Here is a 12,247-nt window from a genome sequence, read left to right on the forward strand (position 1 = left end):
TCAAGACTTTTCTGCTGAGCGCTCCAGAGTATGTAAAGCATTTTCCTCCATTTGCTCGGGTCTAGTTAAGGAAAAAAAGAAATTCACTTTGCTTTATCCAGCTAAGCTCCGCCTCTATGAAGCTGATATGTTTAAGGACTTTCCCTCCCCAGAAAATGCTTATGCTTATTTCCAGGATGAACAACAGGCAAACAGCTATGATATTTCTGATCCCCCTCCCATACCACCCTGATTGCATACTACTAGTCTCACCATGCTTTCTGATAACTGAGATTGAAAGAATCTTAGTATGACATTTAAATGCTGGGAATTAGTGAAAAAAATATATATAGTGGTTCTCATCAGCCTCTTTTCTATTACATCATTTTTTCCCAATGATATACAATTACTGTATCATGCAATGAATATTGGGCCGAGCTAGATATAAATGTTGATAATTTATCACAAATGGAATGTGTCATACATATTTTGGTTCTTTAATTAGTAAGGCGTTCACCTTGAAAAGTTTGATGTTAATTGATTAGATTCTGTTTATATGCAAGCTAATTGCTGTGGATTGATCTTTCCAATAATCAGATCCTGAGGATTTTGATTCTCTTACTGGTTATAAACCCTCAAAGCTTGTAGTTTTATAGCTGGGAATGGAATCTGGAGTAATGCCTACAGGAATTACTAAATACATTTACAAAGATATATATAAGGTTTAATCTGCTGGAAATCAATAGACAAATATTTTCTCTTACTTCCTGAGTTAAGAATATTTAGTTTTTTCTTTTGGCTGACATTTTTTTTTTCTTTTATTATTATGTCTTTTTCTTCCCCTCTGCATTCCCTCACGTTGTCTTGTATGTCTACTTCCCTTTTGTATCCACCCACGCAGCCAATATGTACTATTGTCGAAGTAATCCTAGGTAGTCCACTATACTCAAAGATTATAGAAACATATGTCTAAGATAATAATTGGTTCTCTAAAAGTTGGAGGTATACATTCACCAGCCATAAGAAGAAAAATGTTTTTATATCTATCAAAACATAACATAGATCTTGTATGTATACAAGAAACACACCTAATCTCCTCTGATAACTGCGAGGTATTTTGGATATTATTTTTAAACCTTACTTATTATAAGAAGAAATGGAATAATTCACACCAATACCAACTTTAAAATAAATGACAATGCTTTACTCTAAAAGCAAATCAATTATACATGTATTATGATATTAATGTCAAAGCAGACTTACAACATAAAAAAACAAACAAGTTCAGCAACAGTGACAAAATGATTATGTGCAATGCCTAGCAGAGATGCACAAGGTGACAGTCAGCCCTGTTTATACTTACAGCCCAGCGCCCCGCGACTCTCACGACCTACGATCTCTCCTGCTCAGCCCGACTGACAGACCCCTCCCCTTTTTGATCAATCTTTTATATTTTTTTCTCTCTGCTACTAACATATTCTAAAATGGCGAATATTAATTAATTAATTCAATATTCATGCGCACTAAACATTTCACTGATAATATGTTTTAATCATAACAAAACCTATAATCTCCTTTCTATGTTCTCAAAATATTGGTGACCGCTTATAGGCCAAGGCTGTTCTGATTAGCTCCCTTTAGACAGATCTGAGACCTACTGTCTCCTAGTCTGTTCATACTCAACTAACCCATTATTCTGTCTTGCTAGAGAAGAAATGGTTTTGATCAGTTCTAATTTATACCTATTTCTGTAATAACATTTATACCTTTCAGATCAAACAAAATTAACCAATAATAACTGTTGCTTTGTTGCTTCAGACACACACCTGCCTACTTTAGAGAGAGGGTAAACCTCATCTCTAGGCCTGCGGCCATTCGACACGTGACGGCCCTCTGCAACTTACAACTAATATATATACTGAATCATTTCTATATACTTTTGCAATGAAAATAATAATGAAAGACATAAGCATGCATATATTCATGAATTGCTGAAGGAATATGTACGGTCACATATTCTGGCGTTACCAGTTCCATCCTCATGAAATTTGAGGGGTCATAACTCCGAAAAAAGTTCATATCTCAGAAGAAAGTTCATATCTCTCATAGATTGCATCGTCTGATTTCTTCTTAATGCATTGGAACATCTTCTTGAAGCATTTCACTAATATATAGAAAATCAACAACATTATCATGACAAAAAATATTAATCTTCCCATTGCGTGCATAATGTCGCCAAACCAATTTCCAACCCATGCAAACCACGTGCTGGGGTTCAACCAGGTGAACCAACTGTCGGGAATCACACCTTCACGTTTATTTAGTTCCGCAAATTCATTTTTTACCTGAGTAATTTCATTTAACCTTTCTTTTATTACTTCTTCTGCATTGGAAGAATTTGTAATGTAGGTACAACACTGTAACCCATACACCGTCTGTAATGTCACACAATATCCTGAAGTTGCCGCTGTAAGATAATCCAACACCATTCTATGTTGCATTAATTCTGTCTTTATGGCCTGAAGTTCACTTCCCACAAATCTAAAAGTACCATCATATATGTCTGTGATATTATTTATTAGATCTCCTAGTTCCTGTATCATTCTTTGATTTGTAGTTATTCCCATGTACCAAATGTTATTATATTATCAAATCCCAAACCAACCTTGTACCCTTGTGACAATGAAAAAAGATGTCTGTACCTCTCATGTACTATTTTTACTTCCCTTTTTACCTTTTTTACCTTTTCCGGGAGTGAATGTTGCATATATATTTCTTTTAGATCCTTATGTTTAATTACCACTGCGTCAGGTAGCAATGTTCCTATAAAACATATTCCAAAAGAGTTTACCGGTAACCATTTATAAGCCCTCTGTCCACACACATAATATAACCCCTGTGGCAATGTCCATGGTCTATTAGACAATATGTTTGAAAAAGTATCATAAGGAACATTGCAACGGGCACTCTTTTCATCTGTACCTTTTTTTTCCTGTGCACACTCCACAATACGATGATTGCATGTTTTATTATACCCCAACACTCCTTCTGCCATCACACATTTCACCAATTCATTTACACATTCTTTATTGTTAGGTTTTGTGTATTTAATAATTTCTAAAAGAGCCTTTGCCCAGTCACGTTTGGTTTTAAAAGGACCTTCCTGCAAGACTGTGTTACACACGCTGGTTCCCAAATAGGTCCCTTCGGCTCCCTCTTCCCATACCGTTTTGTTAATGCATGTAATATTACCTTGGTTATACCTCTGATACTTTGTTAATTTTAAACCCATGGAGCCATTCACATTATAAGGTTCAAGTGTGTGGGTTCCACATAGCGAGTGAAATGTTGTTTGATTTGAATGTAATGGAATAGCCATTAACCCAACATTCCCTGAATGGTATGGTAGATGACTGCATACCCAACAATCAGTTAACCTTATTGTTTTCCCAATCAACTCATGATAGGTGTCCAGTGAAGAAGTGTCAGTTTGTATAGATGTACTATCTTTACACCATTGTACGCACCTTGTTTCTGGATTTAGACCACAATATTCACATATACACCTTGGAATTGGAGACAACACACATTTTTTCCCTTCTACTATGGCTCTTCTTCTTCGATCTTTTGCCAGATACCAGGTTGCAGTATTTAGATTTTTAATTACCTGTATTTTCTTTTCAACCATTTTAAGACTTTTTACCTCTGTCTTTGGACCATCCTCTGATCCATACCTATACCTGGGAATATCAGTAGTAAAAGAACTGTGTGTGTCTTTTATGATGTCCCCTACAATCATGGATTTTAAAACAGGAGTAGAGTCTACCATCATAACCCCAGCAGTACCCCTAGGATAACACTCCACACCGTCCTCATCCGTCACCAATGCTTGCCAGCCCTTATGCAAAAATAAAAAAATTCCAAAAATGCAACAAAAATAATTGTCCCAATCAATTAATACACAGAGACTTGATCACCGATAGCCATCTTTCTTTCTCTTTGTTCACAACCCGCAGAAACATCACAAAGGATATTTCCCGATTCCGTGAACCTTATCTTGGTTGTTTGAACTATGACTTTATTCAGGCCCATCGCCAAATAGCTTTATTAAATTCAAACCACAGTTAATGTCTTTATCTGCGTCCCCTTTTGCTGTAACTGGCCTCACCGCTGGGTCGGAAACCTTCTTGCAGTGTGCCGCATGAATCCAATTGTCTTTTTCAGCGACTTTTAGGGACGTCGAGGTGATTAGCAGAACCTGGAATGGGCCTTGCCACCAATCTACGAGACAACCAGAACGCAAGAAATTTCTCACCATTACATAGTCTCCAGGCTGGACATCATGACAAGGTCCCTCTGGGAGTCCTTTCATAAGCTTTCCTTGCTTTTCTTGCAACGTCTTCAGATGCTGTGAGAATTGTATAACATAGTCCGTAGTTAAATCATGTGACAATGACAAGTCTACTGCTGGACTTACAATCATGTTAGGCAGTTTTCCAAAAAGTATCTCATAAGGTGACAAGTTAAGTGGCCGCTTCGGAGTGGTGCAGATGCTATACAAAACCAGGGGCAAAGCCTCCAGCCAATTCATGGCAGTCTCCATACCCATCTTAGCTAATTTATTTTTAATAGTCATGTTAACTCGTTCAATTCGCCCTGATGCCTGAGGTCAATATGGCGCATGCAAGCTACTTTTTATACCCATATATTGACACATTGCTTGAAATACCTTCCCTGTAAAATGTGTACCTCTATCACTTTCAATAACAAATTGTATACCATATCTAGACACAAATTCCTGTACCAATATCTTTGCTGTGAATGACGCAGTACATGAAACAGTGGGAAATGCTTCTACCCAACCTGAAAACATATCAGTTATTGTTAAGACATACTGAAAATTTCTTACTTTAGGCATTTGAATAAAATCAATCTGCAATCTTTGAAACGGACCAGTGGTGGGAGGAATGTGGGATGGTTCTGTGGGAATCGATTTCCCAGGATTCGCCCTCAGGCAGATGAGACATGAGCGAAACTTACCCTCTGCATAAGATGAAAACACAGGTGCACACCAGTAGCTCCCAATAATTTTACACATTCCCTCTCTTTCTACATGGGTCATCCCATGGGCATCTTCCGCAAGCGCTGGAAGGAGGGATCTAGGAGCCGCCGGTCTACCCTTACCATCTCTCCACAGACCATCACCCTCTTGCACACATCCCTTCATCCTCCACATAGCACGTTCCTGTGCAGTGCATACCTTCTGCACTTCTATTAGCTTTTGCTGATCTATAGTCTGAAAAATATAAATTTTTACAGTGGTGTGTTTCACAACAGCTGCCATTCTGGCGGTTTCATCCGCCCTCTTGTTACCCAATGATACAGGGTCATTTCGTGAGGTGTGAGCTTGACACTTAACAACTGCTACCTGTGCAGGGAGTTGTATAGCCTCAATAACCTCTTTTACTTGTCCAGCATGAGATATTTGGGCACCCGAAGCAGTCCATAGCTTAGCAGTCCCGAAGCATAGCCCATATCATACCAAAATCATGCACGACGCCATAAGCATATCTGGAGTCTGTAAAAATGTTAACCGTCCGGCCCTCAGCCAGGTGACAGGCTCTGGTAAGAGCCACCAGTTCCGCAACCTGAGCTGAGTGAGGTGGGCCCAATGGACCAGCCTCCAGGATTTCTGTATCAGATACTACCGCATATCCCGTACAGAGTAATCCTGTTTCATTTTGCCTGTGACAACTGCCATCCGTGTAGAGTGTAAGGTCCGCTCCACTCAGTGGTGTGTCAGAGATGTCTGGTCTGATGGAGAAATTTTGCTGCAGATATTTCTCACAATCATGATCCAAATCCTGATACTCTCCGGACTCCATCCTCTGGGACTCTTGAGTCACATAAGGCAGCAGAGTAGCAGGATTCAACATTCCACACCTGACAATGGTCAGGTTTGGTGGAGCTAGGAGCATGAGCTCCCAGTGAGTGAATCGTGCACTCGAGACATGTCGTGTCTGCGAGGAGTTCATGAGAGAAGCAACAGCATGAGGAACAAACAGTGTAAGGGGATGCTGCAATACAATATCCTGCACTTTCTCCACTAAGGCTGCAGCAGCCGCTACAGCTCTCAAACATGTGGGTAAAGCGGAAGCCACCCTGTCAAGTGTACAACTATAATACCCAATGGGTCTATATGATCCCCCATGTTTTTGTGTCAAAACTCCCAAAGCAGCGGATTGTTGTTCATTACAAAAGAGACAGAAAGGCTTAGTATAATCTGGAATGCCTAATGCTGGTGCCTCTGATAATGCTTGTTTAAGAGCCTCAAATGCTGCAATGGATTCATCAGTATGTTGTACTCTGTCAGGGAGATTTTGTGAATCCAGGGACTGAAGTGGAAGGGCCAGTGCCGTAAATCCTGCGATCCACTGTCTACAATATCCACAAAGACCTAAAAATGCACACACCTGCTTTTGGTTACAAGGAAGTGGGTGCTTGAGAATAAACGCAACCCTTTCTGGTGTAAGATGATGCTTCCCCTTTGTAAGGCAATGACCCAAATAAATTACCTTGGACTGGCAGGGCTGTAGTTTATCCTTTGAAACCCTATGTCCTGTCTCAGAAAGATATAGCAGCAACAAAAAAGTATCAGTAAGAGACTCCTGCAAAGGGTTTGAACACTGCAACAGGTCATCAACATACTGAATCAGCACTGAATTACCTTGTGGCAAGAACCCTGCCAAACAATCGTGTAATGCCTGAGAGAAGATACTAGGGCTATGAATGAACCCCTGACTTAATCGAGTCCACGTATATTGGACTCCTCTGTAAGTAAATGCAAACAGGTATTGACTATCTGAATGTACCGGGATAGAGAAGAATGCTGAGCATAAATCTACAACAGTGAAATGGGTGGCCTGCGGTGGAATTTACACTAAAATAGTGGCAGGGTTTGGCACCACCGGGAATTGTGATTCCACTATTTTATTAATGGCTTGCAAATCCTGACATATTCGGTAACTGCGGCCATTTTGTTTAGATACAGGAAGCAACGGAGTATTGCACGGACTATGTGTGCGAATAATTATACCTTGTTGTAAAAACCTTTGTATGATTGGAAAGATACCAATCTCTGCTTCTGGTTTAAGGGGATACTGTGGAATCCGTGGAAGTCTCACATTTGGTTTCAGTTCAATATGTACTGGATTTACCTGATGCATGAGCCCAACCTCCTGTAGATCAGTGGTCCAAAGGTGCATAGGAACCTGCAACAACATTCGGGTAACCACTTCAGGAAACTGCAAAGTACTTACAAACATTAAATGGTTTGGCAAGTGCAAGGTATCCAGGGCACATTGAGCCTGATGATCCTCATAAGGCATGTCAAGGAAAATACCATCCGGGGTACAATAAATCACACAGTTCATTTTCATGAGCAAATCACGTCCCAATAAATTAACTGGTGCTTGTTCAGCTAGAATAAAAGCATGGTCACATGTTATAGGCCCTATCGTTGTTGTTACAGGAGAAGTAACAGGGTAATTATGTGACTGTCCAGTCACCCCCACTGCGGAGATGGTGTTAGCTGACAATGGTAAAGCATGTAAATCATTAATTAGCGATTTGGCACAACCTGTGTCAATCATGAATTTGTAATTCTCCCCCTGTATGGTAAGATCTACAAATGATTCTGTTACTGGATCTACAGAAAAACATTTTGAACACAGGCATGGCCCTCCCTTCAATAAGGGGGAAAAGGCCTTTGCTGGAAAGGGGCAGCATGTGGGTTAGAAAAACCTCTCCTTTTTGGCTGTGAGGGTTTAAATCTGCAAGGGTTACTACGGAACTCTATGCGAGGATCCCACTCTGTCTCTTGTGAAGGGGGATCATCCTGAAATACAGGGCCTCGCCCTCGCACAGGGACTTTACAATATCGACTAATGTGTCCCTGTTGGCCACAATTATAGCATGCACCAGGTAAAGGCATGCGCTGATGGGTTCCCCAGGGTTTTACTCTTGATGGTACTGAATCCCATCCTTGATACTTCTGGAGTTGGCGTATATCCTCAATAGAGGTATGTGGACTCGCGTTATATACATCCACATCATGCTGTTTCTGTAAATTTTGTATCTGCAGATTTAAAAACTTAGCTTTCTGCGTGTCTTTTTGCCTGGTTGTATTAGCATCATGTAAAATAGCCCGTTCAGTAATAACTGTAATCTAGTCTTAATAGGCTCAATCAGTCCCTCCACCAACACATTTACAACCAATGCTCTAAGAGCCACACTGGTGTGTATGTCCTCAACACCTGTGTAAGATTTCATCTCTGTGATTGCCCTGTGGCAGTAATCTCTTACCGACTCCTGTGGCATCTGCTTAATAGTGAACAATTTTTTCCAATCCACTCTGGGGGGAAACATAGTCATCAAAGCATTACAAATACCAGTTATGACAGTAATATTAGTTGCAGGAGGTAAGCGGTTATCATTAGCAATACCCATAGTGCCCCAAGCAGTATTCATATCGACCGTATCTGGTAATGCTGCACCTAACAATGATCTCCAATCTTTATTTGTGGGTTCATGTGCATGCCCAATGTTTTTAATAAATTGACAACATGCAGTCAGATCCTTACGTGGATCAGGGAATTCATTAAGCATTGAGCACAACTCAGTGTGCATCCAGGGAACGTCAGTTATTACCGTTCGGTCTGGATTTTGCCCTTCTCCTGGGAGGGACATAGTTCATAGGGGCATCATCAAAGATTCTGCTGAAGGACCTGGGACAATTTCGTCCTTTTTATGAGGCACTTTCTGTGGCTCAGTAACTAAAACTTTTTTAACATATTTCTTTTTCCGCTCAGAATCTGGAGCATCAGCCAACACAAGGGCTTCGTTGTCTGAAACCCCACCACATCAGGGTCTGAATCATCCAAATCAGATTTAATAGCATCACCTGATGTACCCTGCACTACTTGGGAATGGTCATGACCAGATTGTCGATTAGGATACGCAAGCATAGCTATAGCAGCAAATTCAGGCAGTACATCAACATTGTCTTCATCAAAGACCACAGTCTTTGAGGCACAAGCCTTAGGTATCACAGGGTAAAGAGAAAAAGCAGGTACGGTTAGGGGGGTTTTGCAAGGGGAAATGTTAAAAAGCGGGGCAGTCGGGCTAGCCGCGAGAGCCGGGGGCGCCACCGGTGCTGTTGGCTGACTGTCACCCCGATCCACTAGTGACCACCTCTTAGCCTCCTGTTGCAATACTGCAAGACATTGCAAATGCTTAACCCTATTCCTCACTAACTTAGATAAAATGATCGTTGCCTTTAAAGCCTCCAAAACAGACTGATTAAATGTGCCTGCCATCGGGAAATGATCAGAGGTCCATCTGGTCATCTCGCTCCACTTTTCAACAAACCTCACACTCTCAGCTCCGTACTTGTCTTTCATAATCATATAAGCACTTTTCTCTCATAGGTCTCTCATTGGATTAACCTCTTCTCCTACCCTCTCTTGCCAAGCTCTAAACAATTTCTTTTTAAATGACTTCGTTAACCCCTTAGCTCTCGGTAACTCACTTGATGTCATTATAAGAGACCTTTTTTTCTTTTTGCTAGAAATGAAAATAAAATTTTCTATTCTCCAAACACCCAATCTCCTGATTCTGAAAGGGGTATACTGTCTTTCTATCTCACACAAGTGTTACACCTGCAATAAGAAGCTTCCCTAAGCACAGGTTAGTGGGATTCGATACAACTTGGTAAACTACCCTAGCATCAATCTTCCATTTTTTTTACCAAACCAATTCCTTCACCTTCATTCAAATGACCAGTACCATCCAGGTGCGTTACACGCCCTCCTCCCTATACTCTGCAACCCTTTTACAGGCTACACACAACCTCTTCACCCTCAAATCACTTGCTCATATCTTCCATCACTTACAAAAACAAACTGCAATCCCATGCAAGTACTTTAACCAATACTGCCCCTTCAAAACCAAATGAGATTAACTGTTTTCTTCTTCTTGACACATCTGTCAAAATAAAATTCTCAAAAATACTACCCTAACCGTGTTTCCTGTCCTTCATTATCAGGCTAAACACCTCTCGGGTACGATCTGACCTCGTTAACAGATTCAGTACTTCAATTACCTTGTATCCCCCATTATTAGGGTTCAGGACACCTTTTGCATCACTTGTAACTACACAAGTCTATACCTGCACTCGTTATCAGGTATCTGTAAATTTTTAACTAACCACGTGGATTTCTCTTCTTTTGTTTATAATATTACCCCGCAATTCACATAACCAGATTCATGCCTCTCTACTCCACTTCTCATACAAGATTACTACAGGGGAAAATGGGAAAAAGACAGGCGACCAAAACGCCCTCCGTCCTAACCCCCTGCTGACACTAAATCTAAAATCTCTCTTTTATAACCACAAAAGCAACCATCAACTAAAAATCCGTAGCACTGCCCTAATTTCTGGGGAGAGAGGAAAAAAAATGACTCAACTACAATTTCCAATTTCTGGAAACCAGAAATCAAACAACAATTCTGTTGAATTGCTTCCGTCAGAACCCCCTTCCTCAATTTCTGGTAAAACCGAATCAAATGACAAATCACTCTCTACTGACGCTATTGCATTGAAATCCTCAAACCTCAATTCCTCAATCTCCAAGAAAAGCAAATCAACAGTGCATATATTATAAAATATAAAAAAAAAATCATCTATGGTAATCAAATCCTTTACTAACTCTAGCACAGCAACATATGCACAATTAAGACACATCAGGGGTCCCTGTCAATGGAGCTGTCAATTAAAGAAAAAGATAGAAGAATGAGGAAAGGTAGAGTTGACTGGGGAAAGGTAAAAGACAGCATGCGCAACCTCTTTTATTTATATTTTTTTTAAGGAGGAAAAAAAGTTATAGATCACTCACACAAGTTGCATACACTGCTGTCTACAGTTTTTTTTTTAGTGTCTTTTTTTTTTTTTGACACAAGACCCTAATCTAACCCCAACTCCAAGCGGAAGCCGTAAGCGATACTCGGGTGGGGTCCTTTCCAGACCCTGCCACCGTAAAGGTCAGCCAATTACCCAAACGCACGTCATTCAACCAATCATACATCACTCTTTCATACAGAACAGGGAAAGAAGAAAAATGAAGAAGGAAAAAACTGGTTTGCACAAAAAAAAAAAAAGTTCTCAGAGTGAGCAGAAAAAGAAAATAGAAGGTATCAATAAAACTTCCCTAAAAAAACATCAATCTACCAATAATTTCTGAAATAGATATCTCAACTAACAAAAATGCCAAGATAATCACTTAACTTGCAAATTAAAAAAAAAATAAAAAAATCCTCTCTATTCTACACTCAACCTATTTCAGTGCACAGGGAAGGAAGCAAAAAAACCTCAGCAAAACCCATTTACTTTCCCTATCTATTGGGCACACTGCCCAGACCAGAAAAGGAGGGGAGAAATCTCTCCTCCTAACACCATTTCTCCAAAATACAAAACTTTCTTATGCAAACTACACAATGGAGAAAAACCTTATTTTGAGAAACAAATCCTACCAAAACAAAACAAATCCAAAACAATCAATACAGCGCAATTAACTTAACCATCATATCAATGACTGAAGGAGAGAGAAAAACAAAAACTGCACGTTTTAAAAATAAAAATTATCTAATGAGCAAAATAACTCACTGCCGTGCACTCTCTCTCAATCACCGATACAGCGGGCGTTAACAGGTGTATCTCGCTAGGGCCTCCAACTGATAACCGCGAGGTATTTTGGATATTATTTTTAAACCTCACTTATTATAAGAAGAAATGGAATAATTCACACCAATACCAACTTTAAAATAAATGACAATGCTTAACTCTAAAAGCAAATCAATTATACATGTATTATGATATTAATGTCAAAGCAGACTTACAACATAAAAAAACAAACAAGTTCAGCAACAGTGACAAAATGATTATGTGCAATGCCTAGCAGAGATGCACAAGGTGACAGTCAGCCCTGTTTATACTTACAGCCCAGCGCCCCGCGACTCTCACGACCTACGATCTCTCCTGCTCAGCCCGACTGACAGACCCCTCCCCTTTTTGATCAATCTTTTATATTTTTTTCTCTCTGCTACTAACATATTCTAAAATGGCGAATATTAATTAATTAATTCAATATTCATGCGCACTAAACATTTCACTGATAATATGTTTTAATCATAACAAAACCTATAATCTCCT

General features: G+C 39.9%; 1 pseudogene; it reads right to left on the reverse strand.

Annotated features, from left to right (window-relative positions):
* Positions 1 to 5,489: 5,489 nt before the first annotated feature.
* On the reverse strand, positions 5,490 to 7,631 carry LOC148519900 (uncharacterized; annotated as a pseudogene).
* Between the last annotated feature and the right edge of the window lie 4,616 nt (positions 7,632 to 12,247).

This window comes from Taudactylus pleione, unplaced genomic scaffold, assembly GCF_031769625.1.
Source record: "Taudactylus pleione unplaced genomic scaffold, aTauple2 ptg000179l, whole genome shotgun sequence".
Classification (NCBI taxonomy): domain Eukaryota; kingdom Metazoa; phylum Chordata; class Amphibia; order Anura; family Myobatrachidae; genus Taudactylus; species Taudactylus pleione.